Genomic DNA, 12,092 nt, shown 5'->3' on the forward strand with positions numbered 1-12,092 from the left:
TGTTTGCGTAGCATGTATACTCATATCAATTTTAAAAAGTGTCATATGCAATATCAAATTTTAGTCTTTTAATCACCAGTATGTGCTAATTTATCAAATGCATTGAAGAAAAGAAAAATGAAGTGAAATAAAAAAACTTAATTAAGAAACATGCCTAATTGGTTTCAAATAATTAAATATGTATTATCAAATATTAATTTATTATTAAGAAAATTAAAGATACCTCAACAGATAAGTTTTTTAAATTTTCTATATGATGCATGATTTCATTTGGACCATAAAATCATTCAATAAAAAATTATTATATAAAAACTTGTATTCAATTATTTATAATATTTTTGTCATATAATCATATTTTGATTAAATGACAACCCCAGTCTGCATAAATAATATTGTAAAAATTTTATTTATGTTGCGGGCTGCCTATATCTCCTTCTACACTTATTTATTTAGAGTTGATAAGATATTGAATCATATAACTTATGAAATTGATAAATTATTTCTCATTTTCTAATGCACTATTTTATATCAATTTGTTAAGTGGTTCTAATTTATATATATTTAGTACACAATTAACTTGGTAGAAAGATTTATATATATTCAGTAGAAAATTTAATAAAAAATTTAATTTTATTTAATTTTTTATTTTTTAGCTTCAAAAATGTTTTGTCGCTAAATAATTTGTAGCATATATAAAAATGGAGTGTGGAGAGTAAAATTATGGCCTTATAGTATTTCATAAAATAAACATAATTTCGACTTTTTTTCAGTTAAATATTGTTGTTAATTTGTTTTAATCTTTAAGTCTATCCTTAAGAGTGGAATGATGATCCAAACGACACTCTCGAGATGTTTTTGTGTATTACAGTAGTTATACTTATATTTGTTTAAATAATTTAAATTGTAAAATTTCTTAAATAATTTAAATTTTTTTAATTATTTAACGACGAAATATTTCATGGGTAAATATTCCTAATTTTATTTAATTTTTCTAATTATTTAGCAATGAAATAATGAATTTAATTTTAATTTTTAATTATTTAATGACAGAATACCCAGTCAGTAAATAAATTTAAATTTATTTTTATCTTTTAATTATTTAGTGACGAAATATCTATCACTAAATAAATACTATTTTAATTTTATTTTTTAAATTATTTAGCGTTGGCTTAATCGATCGCTAAATAAATTTAATTTTAATTTTAATTTTTTAAATAATTTGGCAGTGGGTCTGCTCATCGCTAAATAAATTTTATTTTATTTTTTTAATTATTTAGCGACAGGTCAAATCGTCGCTAAATAATTTTATTTTATTTTTATTTTTTAAATTATTTAATGATGGATAATCCCGTCGTTAAATAATTTTATTTTATTTTTATTTTTTTAAGTTATTTAGGGACGGTTTCTCATCGCTAAATAAATTTTATTTTATTTTTATTTTTTTAAATATTTAGCCACTGGATGTCGCTAAATAATTTTATTTTATTTTTTAATTTTTAAATTATCAATAAATAAATTTTATTTTAAATTTTATTTTGTTTAATTATTTAGCGACGGATAATCTAGTCGCTAAAGAATTTCATTTTATTTTTTAAATTATTTAGCGACGAGTTTAATTTTCTTAAATTAAACCCGTCACTAAATAAATTTTATTTTATTTTTTAATTTTTTAATTATCTCTGAATAAATTTTATTTTATTTTTGTTTTGTTTAATTAATTAGCAATGTGTAATCCTGTTGCTAAATTTAAAATTTTAATAAAAAATATTAAAAATATTTAGTGATGGAATATTCAATTGCTAAATTTAAAAAAAATTAAAAATTTGGCGACAAAATTTCTGTCGCAAATCCGTCTCTAAATAGTAACGAAAAAATTTCGTCACTAATTAATTGATTTTTTGTAATGCAAGAGCTTGGGATGGCTGAGCAAATGTCTATAGTCTATTGTGACTCACAAAGTGTTATACACATTTCTAAAAATTGTGCATTTCATGAGAGGACTTAGCACATAGATGTAAGGTTAGAGTGGAGCAAATTTCAACTTAAACTAACCCTGTTGATATGCTCAATAAGCTTATTCCAACAACTAAGTTTAAGCACGCATTAGAGCTTCTCAGTTTCATGCCAACTTAGCGAATGGGTAATGCAGATGCCTTAGTCTTTCCACTATAAATGTTAAGGTGGAATTTCTTAGGTTGTGTGTGACTCAAGCATTTGCGTCTCTTTTAAATAAAAAGGGTCATGGGCCGTTTGTGACCACAACCTAACATCCTAAGCCCATTCTCGTTATTTGTTCTTTTTTCCTTAATGTCGGTTATGTCCCTTGGCCCACATATTGCAAGAATGGGGATCATCGTTTTTCAATCAACAGAGAGAACAAATTTGAGTAAGAGCATCGTGAAACCCTAACCCTTGTTTTCCCTTTCTTGTTGTGTAAATCATTGTAATATGGGAGAGAGATTCGAAAGGATTGAGAGATTAGGGTGATGCTTTGGGATGGAACAGCTTGTATTCTTTTATAAGTTCTTGTAATTGTTGTATCTTTGGTTACGTGACATAAAGCTCAAACCATTACCATGAGTATGATTCGATTTGAATCTGAACATGTAAGTTCATGTGTTCTTGTGTGTGTGCATGTGATCTTTTTGATTTATTTCTTGGCTTTTTCATTTCTATTTTGTTTATTGTTGGTTTCTGTTTCGTTGTGTTCTTCTTGCTATTGTTTCTTTCTCAATCTTGCAAGGTCTATTGAGGCATAAGAACAACGAACAATACCAAGTCTAGATCATAATCTGCTTAGAGTGGGGCAAATCCTCCAAAAAGGCTATTGTTTGGAGTTTAAAAATAATTATTACACTAGGTTTGATCTAATTAGAACTAATATAATTAGTGTGCCCATATAGAATAGAAGTTTTTCTCTGGGGTTGCATTCTACAAATATGCATGCCTGGAGTAGTAGAAGCATTAGATCAATCATGGGTACAACACAAGAGGTTTGGTCATTATAACTTCAAATCTCTTCAGTATATGTAGTCAAATAATCTTGTAAAAGATGTTCCTATTATCATTTATGTGATGATGTGTGTGAAAGTTGTCAACTTGGTAAGCAACATAGATTACCATTTCTTGCCAATGGTTCCTAGAGAGCGAAAGAAAAGCTTGACTTGATACACAGATGTTTGTGGGTCAATCACAACAAAAAAAGAAAAACTCGTTTTTGGAGAGGGAATTTTTTTCTGTCTAATAGAGATTGATTTAAAAAAATGGTTTTATGGATTTAGAGACAAGAATTAGCCATCTTTTATTTAGAGAGGGAATCAGAGATGGGTTTTTCTTGTCTTTGATTTTCTTTTTTGCTTAGAGATGGAATTTTTCCGTCTCCGTATGTTTTTCCTTAGCCAAAGATGGAATTTTTCAATCTCTTATTTCAAAGACGAAATTAATTCCATCTTTGCCCTTAGCTTAGAGTCAAAGACGAAATTAATTTTTCGATCTCTTATTCCGTCTCTTACCATTAGAGACGGAACTAATTCTATCTCTGCCCTGATTAATTATGTCTCTACCCTCATCTTAGAGATAGAATTAATTCATCATCTGTTTGTACAAAATTAAAGAACAAAAAATAAAAATAATTAAAAATGAAAGGGATGTAGTGGAAGCCTTCTAAGAATCTGTTGATTCACTCATGAGTGTTGGGTTATAGGACTCGATCAATAATTCGTTGATTCAAAAGAATACCGAAAAATTGAAGAGAATTATGAAAAAAATTTCAACAAAATTTTTATTGAGAATTCTAAAATCAACTACAAAAACATCCTATAAGCATAGTATTTATAGGCTATAACTCCCAAATACGATTAGGAAACTGGAAAACACCCAAAATCCTAAAAGTTGAATCTTACCAAAAAAGGCAATATTAAATTTTCATTGCAGAATGAAAATTAGATGGAAATAAAGAAAATCCCCCAAAATGAAATATTAAAATTCACTTTCTAATGGAAGTTATTCCCAAATCAATTATTTCCTAAAATAGCAAAAACGCTAATTTTGAGGTCTAAACAAAGAAATTTTCCCAAAAAAACATGGACCTTACCAGCAAAGCTGGTGACTTTGAATCCTCAGTCTGATTCCATTGAAATTAGTCTCTGAAATCACCCGAATCGCACACGTTAAACTTGTCAAAATTTATGAAAATGCCATTAAAAATAATTGCCTAGAACCATTTCTCTTCAAACTTTCCTTGCATCAATTCTCCTCCCACCTTTCATAGAATGCTAAAGCCATCACATCCACTTCAGAAAGCATGCGCCCAATAATAAAATAATTAGTATTTTAGAATATAAACAATTGGTATTTATATTCTAACATATGTGGAAGGATTTGAGTTCAGAGGTGGAAAAATTTCTATCTTTAAATTCTATATTAAGGGTTTTTTATTTTATAATAAAATAATTAATATTTTTCACATATGATATTTTAATAATAATTTGATTAGTCATTGGTAGGATCAAGAGTCAGATGTGAAGTTGTGATTTTATTATAAACAGTAGGAAAGAATAGCTTAAATATAAGTTGGGGCGAATAAATAATTAACCAAGTTCATAGCCCCATGGCCAAGCGAGCCATGTTAGGGCCTTTAATCACGCCGGGTTTTGAGTTCGAGTCACAGGGGAGGCACTATTTTTTAGAAAAAAAAAAAGGGAAGCCATGCACATAGGCGTGAGCCTCATGATGTGACACACATAGGCTTGGAGGCCAGAAGATAAATGCACTTGTGCCATATGCACCCAGACCATTGGACACTAGACTCTCCTTGATAATACTGTTGCACCTGTTATTAGTGACATAATTTTTTTGTCTCTACGAATTTTTTTCCTTATCTAAAACTAAAATGTGACCGATTCTATGACCAATTGAGCAAGATAATTTTTTACTTTAGCGACGAATGTTTTCAATCTTTAGTGATGGATTTAAAAATCTGTCTCTAATTAGCGATGGGTTTTTAGGCATTTAGTGACTGATTTTTTTCGTCGTTAAAAGCTAATTTTTTTTTTTTTTTATAGTGAATGAGGACTACCTTTGTTAGCGACAATAAGTATTTCTTACTCTATTGATGATTACACCATGATGATGGGTATATTTCTTAACTAAAAATTCTCAAGTGTTTTTTATTTTTATGAAATTCAAGTCGATGGTGGAAGCATAGAGTGGTTGCAAGATTGAAATATTGAGATTCGACAATAACATTGAGTGCACCTCAAATGCATTCAAAAATTTTTGTGAAGAAGTTGGTCTTGAATGTCAATTAATGGTTGGATATACATCACTACAAAATGGCGTTTCTAAAAGGAAAGACCACACAATCATGGAGATGGCTAGATGTATGTTGTTAGAAAAGCACATGCCAAAAAAAGTTTTGGACATAAGCTTTAAATACAATTGTTTATCTTCAAAACAAGTTTTTTAGAGCAGTGCATGGCATGATGACTGCACTCTCACCCTGCAATTAAAACACAATAAAAACAAATCATAATAAAACTTTTATATTTTTTTTATTTTAGTGAGAGGTTTATACTCGCCAGTGTACGAGTGCAGTTGTAGTCCAAATTTATATTTATATTTTCTGGATGAATCCAGGTCGTCCACTGAGAGATTTATTTATGGCAAAAGAAAAAGAATGTCACACACACGCACACGCATTTGGACAAATTGATAACAAGATTTTTTATGGTTTTGTTTTTAGACAACAGATACTAGAAAATAAAGTAAGGCAAAAATTGAAATAAACATTAAACGTAAAAATATGAATTTGGATAGTGCTTGAGTTAAGACAATTTCAGTACCAACCCGTTGATTCCCAAATTTTAGCATAAAAGATTAGCAACATTAATTTAATTTCAGATATGAGGGTTTGTTATTAAATGCAATTAGAGATGATGATAGTTCTAGGTTAAGCAATCCCCATACATGATATGCGGGATTCTAATTTAAGCAACTACCATAAATCCAATTACAATTAATATACAAAACAACTAAATTAATCATCCGGGTTTGGGTATGATAGCGTTTCCAGTTCTAGTAACTCTCATACATGGCATGAAAGCTCTAAGTTAGGCTTACGCTCCAATCCAAACCTAGTGATTTTTCAATAATTAATACACACTCATACTGAAATTTAAATTAATGTTACTTATTTAAAACGCAGCTTTCTTTGGGAATCATTGGCGTTGGACACTGTCCTTGCCTTAACCCAAGATTAGATTTAACTACTCATTTTTATTTGAAAGTTAATTGACAGAAATTTAAATGACGTAATTTAAATAACAGAATTTAAATGACAGGAATTAAAATAGAAGAAACTAACCAGCCATTTAGGCGGTAGATAATTAAAATACAAGAATTAAAATTGCAAGAATTTAAAGGCATAAACTAACCGTCCATTTAGGCGGTGAACAATTAAATGATAAGAATGAAAATTGCAAGAATTTAAAGGCATAAACTAACCGGCCATTTAGGCGGTGAATAATTAAATGACAAGAATTAAAATTGCAGAAATTTAAAGGCACAAATTAACCGGCCATTTAGGCGGTGAATAATAAAGTAATAATAAATGACATAAGAATTTAAAAGAAGAAAGAAAAAAAGTAAGATTATAAGAGAAAGTACTAAAGAAAATGAGAAAGAACAAGAACAATTCTCAAAGAGAGAATTATAAGGAAACAACTAAACTTTTATTCAAGAATAATAATCACACTTACAAATGCAATCAAGTGATCTATTTATAGGCCACAAGATGCAATACAAACCACACAATTTCAATTATTCAACTAGACATAATTATATCTAATGGGCACTCACACACTTAAAGTTAAATGGATTTTAGCTATAATACACACCTAATATTAAATGGATTTTAGCTAAAATACATACCTAATAAAGCACTCATAAAGTTAAATGGATTTTAGCTATAATATCCACCTAATAGTTAAATGGATTTTAGCTAAAAAACACACCTAATAAAGCTCTCACATAAAAAATAAAAATAGATTTCTATAAATTGGTTTTTAATCTTTATTAGGATTAAAAATAATCCTTGGGCCTTCTCCAAATAATATCTTCCATGGGTTGCTCAAATTGGGCCTTAATTCTTCATGGGCTTGAATTCTTCATGGACTTTAATTTTTCATGGGCTTGATTTCTTCATAGGTTTGATTTCTTCATAGATTTGATTTCTTCATGGATTTGAATTCTTCATGGACTTGATTTCTTCATGGGCTTGAATTCTTCATGCCTAAAAAAAAAATAATAATTTAATGTTATTAATAAATTATATATTATATATATGTATTACACATGGAACATATATATATTAGATTATATTATATATATATATATTACATGCATGCATATAATGATGTATATGTATTATATATAATTTTATATATTATTATTATTATTATTAAATTTTACTTTAAAATTTCATTTCATTCATTTTTCAATTTAAACTTGCATATTATCATAAAATATATATTAATATCTAATTTAAACCATTTTTAAGATCGAAAGAAGGGTATAATTATAACAAACTTTTTACAAAATTAACCACTAATCACATGACACCACTTGAAGCATGCAGTAGACATAAACCATCAGCAAAGCACCTCAAGGTGTTTGGTTCAATATGTTTCACTCATATTCCTTATGTTGAAAGGGATAAGCTATACCCTAAAGTAGAAAAAGGAATTCTGATTTGGTATAGCTCTCAGTTAAAAGGTTACAAGGTATTGAGTTGAGTTAATATATTAATGATGTTTTTATGATGATATTGATATAATATTAATGCAAAATTTTAATTAATAATATAACAAATAATCGAGTAACCCCCTTGTGATTAAATCAAGAATTTCAATAATCTACTCAAATAGAGTCTTTTGTCAATTGAGTGGATGAAATGTGAAAGTTAGTATTAACTTTATTTCAAACCATTACTCGAGTGCTCGTGTTAATTATCGAGTAGAAAATATTTCAGACTTACTGCAATCAAGTATTTTAACAAGCATTGAAAGATTAAATCGAATATTTGCTTGTAAATCTCATCTCTCTCTATCAATCTTTGATCGAGTGAACTCTTTTAAGTAATTGAGTGAATTAATAAGCTAAAATATCAAGTCTTTGTGCATGCACCTGATGGGTTTGTATAGCAATGGCACTAAAGCGCCCAAGAAGGGGTGAATTGAGTTATTTAAAAATTTGATTGAACTTGAAATTCTTTTTGATAAAAAATGTGACTTTAATGCAAGTAAGGAATTACTTGGCACAATAAGTAAAACAAGAACAAGAACAAGAACAAAAAGAGAGACACAAGAAATTTATAGTGGTTTGGTTTAAACCAAACCTAATCCACTTCTTTAATTCCTCACTAAGGATTTTTCAACTAATCCACTATAATTCTCCTATCTCTCCGGATAAACCCTCTAGTAATAAGATAAGAATTTACAACCTCTTACTTAAACAAGTAAGCCCTCTAGTAACAAACTAGACATTACAACCTTTTGTTTAAACAAGCAAACTCTTTAACAACAATCTAGGAAATACAACTTCTTACAATCAATGTACGATGGCCCTCTAGCAATCTTGTTAGCAAATACAACCTCCTACAATCAATGTAGGCCCTCTAGCAATCTTATTAGGAAAACTAAGAATGATACAAAAGAGAGGATCTAAGAGTAGACACTCTTAGTTACAAGATCTCTTAAAATAAATACAAGGTTTAAATAAAATAATACGAATGATAATCAAAGCCTTTAGAGAGAAAAATGGAGAACAAATGAAACAATTAAGCTCTTGAAGGAATTAATACTTGAATGCTTGAAATCAATCCCCTTGGTTGTCTTGATTCATTTCTTTGCTCTCTATTTATAGTGCTTCATGAGTTATTTTAAGAATATAACCGTTGGAGAGAAATGAGTGAATTGGAATAGTGGAGAAACTAGTCGTTGGAGATTTTAGATGAAAGAAACTGTCGACAGATGAAAGGAATTAGTCAACATATATAGAAAAAATTTAAAGGTTAGTCAATAGATTAGTGAAAATCGGTTGACAGTTTCAGTGCAAAGCTTCAATCTGTCGATATATTAATGCAATCTGTGGACAAATACAAAAATTACATTCTGTCAATCGACAGATCCAAGAAAGTTAGTTGATAGATTTGCCAAAGAAAATTGGGATTCGGTTTACTATATAATTTGTAACGACCCTAAAGTGGGTCTAGGTGTTTTAATATCTAATATCAGTTTAATGGCATTTTAAATATGGGTTTAAGTATTTTAATACTCAATGATAAATTGCTTTAATGGCATAGAAATAATTTGAGATTGTATAATTTTATTTTATGGTTCATGTGATCGAGAAAATAAGCGTATGGGTCTCATTTTTAAGAAATTGGGAAATAATGAAATGGGCCACATTAATTAGTTAATGAGTTCATGGGTTTATAGGTGAGTCAATAAATTGTTGGGTTGGGCTTGGGCCTAGTAAAGGAAATTTAGTTTTTAATTATGCGAAATAAGAAGAAGAAGAATGAAAATAAAAATAAGTGTCAAATGTTAGAAATACCCTAAAAAGTTTGTTTGTTATCAGAAAAAGTAGGGGCAATTGAGTCTTTTGAAGGTTGGAATGCAGAACTGGTGCTGCAGCCCACCATTTTCTTCTGCGTATTGTGGTCTGCTTCCATTTCAGTGCCGATTTGCATATCCCCCTTTGTCCCTCCACTGTTCCATTGCTCGTTCCTCATCTCTTTTGTTCTTCTTATACTTCATCTTCTCCTCTTACTTCAATTCGTTGCTATTGTCACATTGCTTCCTTTACGCTAGTGGAACTTCTCTTGGATTTTGCATCATCATCAGGCAAGTTCTTCTTGCACACCCCTTTTATTTTCAGTACAAGTTCTCTTATACATTTTTTATTTGAACGCAAGCTTCCTTAATTTTTTGCATTCTCCTTTAACTTTATGCAAGTTTCTTAGTATATCATCTCATTCTTGTGTGAGGTCCTTTTGCGTCTCCCTATTTTAGCTTATTGTAATGTCTATGAATATATATATATATATATACATTTGTATATGCATCTGTTACTGCGTGTAATTTTTCTTGTTCCTATTATAGAATCCTTCGTTTTTGATTTCCCTTCTTAAGCATCTTGTGGTCCCTTTGATGTTACGGATGGGGTTTATTCTACCCCAAATTTACTTCTGTGAATGGTATATTTTTTTTTTTAGTATAGATACAAAAGTTTGTTTAATTCTGTATCAAGAAAAGCAATTTTTGTGCATGTAAATAGGTCCCCATTTGAATGGTAAGCTCCCATTCGCTCTGTCTCTGTAAGGGCCCACTCTCGAATATTCCCGCTAGCATAGGATATTCGAAAGGAGGTCATCACAGAGATGATATAGAACAACCACAATTAAACAAACAACTCATTTCATTCATTAGCAGCGGAAACCATGCTTAAGTTCAATGACACTTCTAATAGCTCAAGAGTCGGGCTCAACGGCCATACAAAATAGATAAGAGACTCTAATATTAACTAACAAAATAAGACTCATTTCATCTCAAGTCTCACCAAAATGCTAACAGGATCTTCAAGTTAGGACGCGTCCCCGTACACCTCTATCCTCAGGCCTTAGTCCCACTGGACTCACCCCCAATAATAGCTTTCCCTTTACCTAGGATGGCAAAGAAGATCAAGTGAGCCACAAGGCTCAGCAAGTTCTAGGATAATAAACAATGATCATGAACCAAGAATAAGGTGACACCAAAGAGAGTACTCCAGAACATCACTGATGTATACAAATATCACATTTTAAGACTTGATCAATTCCAAGTTAAATGTATCATGCCACCATGTACTATTATGCAAATGTGCATATAAATGTAATATCAAAATCAAGTCTCATAGGCTCGCGAGCCATAAATCAACACATGCCAAAGTGTATCACATAGACAAAACCTCACAATAAATATGGAGCCAACTTGCCGGGCTATGGCCACCTCGTCCCGTGCCAAGTGCTCTAGGGTACCATTTCTCCCTCCGCGCAAAATAATAGGTGCGCAAAACATATATATATGGAACCTGTACATGTATGCATCATGTATGCATTTGCCAACCACATGTATTTAAATTCCTGATTTTGCGATATTCATGCTGTTAAAATCACTTACCCATACCGGGTATTTTCCCCATCATCAGATAAATTCAACATATCTTACTTCATAATGTTCACCACATTCAAGATGTAATTTATGGCACAAAAATGCTTAATGTAATTTACAACACAAGAATACTTCTTTGAGAGATGCTATTTAATATTAAATCTCGATTTACCAGTTGAGATGTATTATAAATTTAATAACTATTATTCCCATCATATGATTGTTGTGATTTCATTTAACCAGTGATAGTATGCATTTACTTGCATTCATACTCATAGCTCAAATTCATTATTCGACCCCATGCAATCAAATGACCACACCACGTGAATTTGCTGACCAAACATAATCCTGAAATTTTTCTAAGGTAATGGACCAAATAGAACATTTTTTGAAAATGTCTTCATCTTGAAAAACTAACTCCCGGTAATTTGATTACTAGCATTTATTGTTGTAAAAATGATTTTTAATGAATTTTTCAAGAAACGGAAACTATGTATTTCGATGGTGGTAAAATTGCAAATTCATGGATTTGTACTAAAACCAGAATTCTAACTTTTTATTTTTATGGATTTTGATTTTTTTGATATTTTTATTGAATCCAAATGGGGGGTACTTTCTTATTTACATTTATGTATTAAAGTAAAGGAAAGTAAAATATAAATTAAGGAAAATGCAAACATTTACTTAAGTTAAGTTAAGGAAAGGTAAATAAAGGTAAATAAATAGGGTGAGAGCTGATAGCTCCCATTCAAAGCATATGGGACGAGCTCGGGAACAGCTCGAGGTCGCAGCTTACGGAGAGAGCTCAAGAGACCTCGCGGGAAGGACAAGCGATCGAGCTCGGGGTCATGAGGTGAACGAGCTCGCGGTCAAGGGGTTGAG

This window comes from Diospyros lotus, chromosome 12 (assembly GCF_014633365.1).
Source record: "Diospyros lotus cultivar Yz01 chromosome 12, ASM1463336v1, whole genome shotgun sequence".
NCBI lineage: Eukaryota > Viridiplantae > Streptophyta > Magnoliopsida > Ericales > Ebenaceae > Diospyros > Diospyros lotus.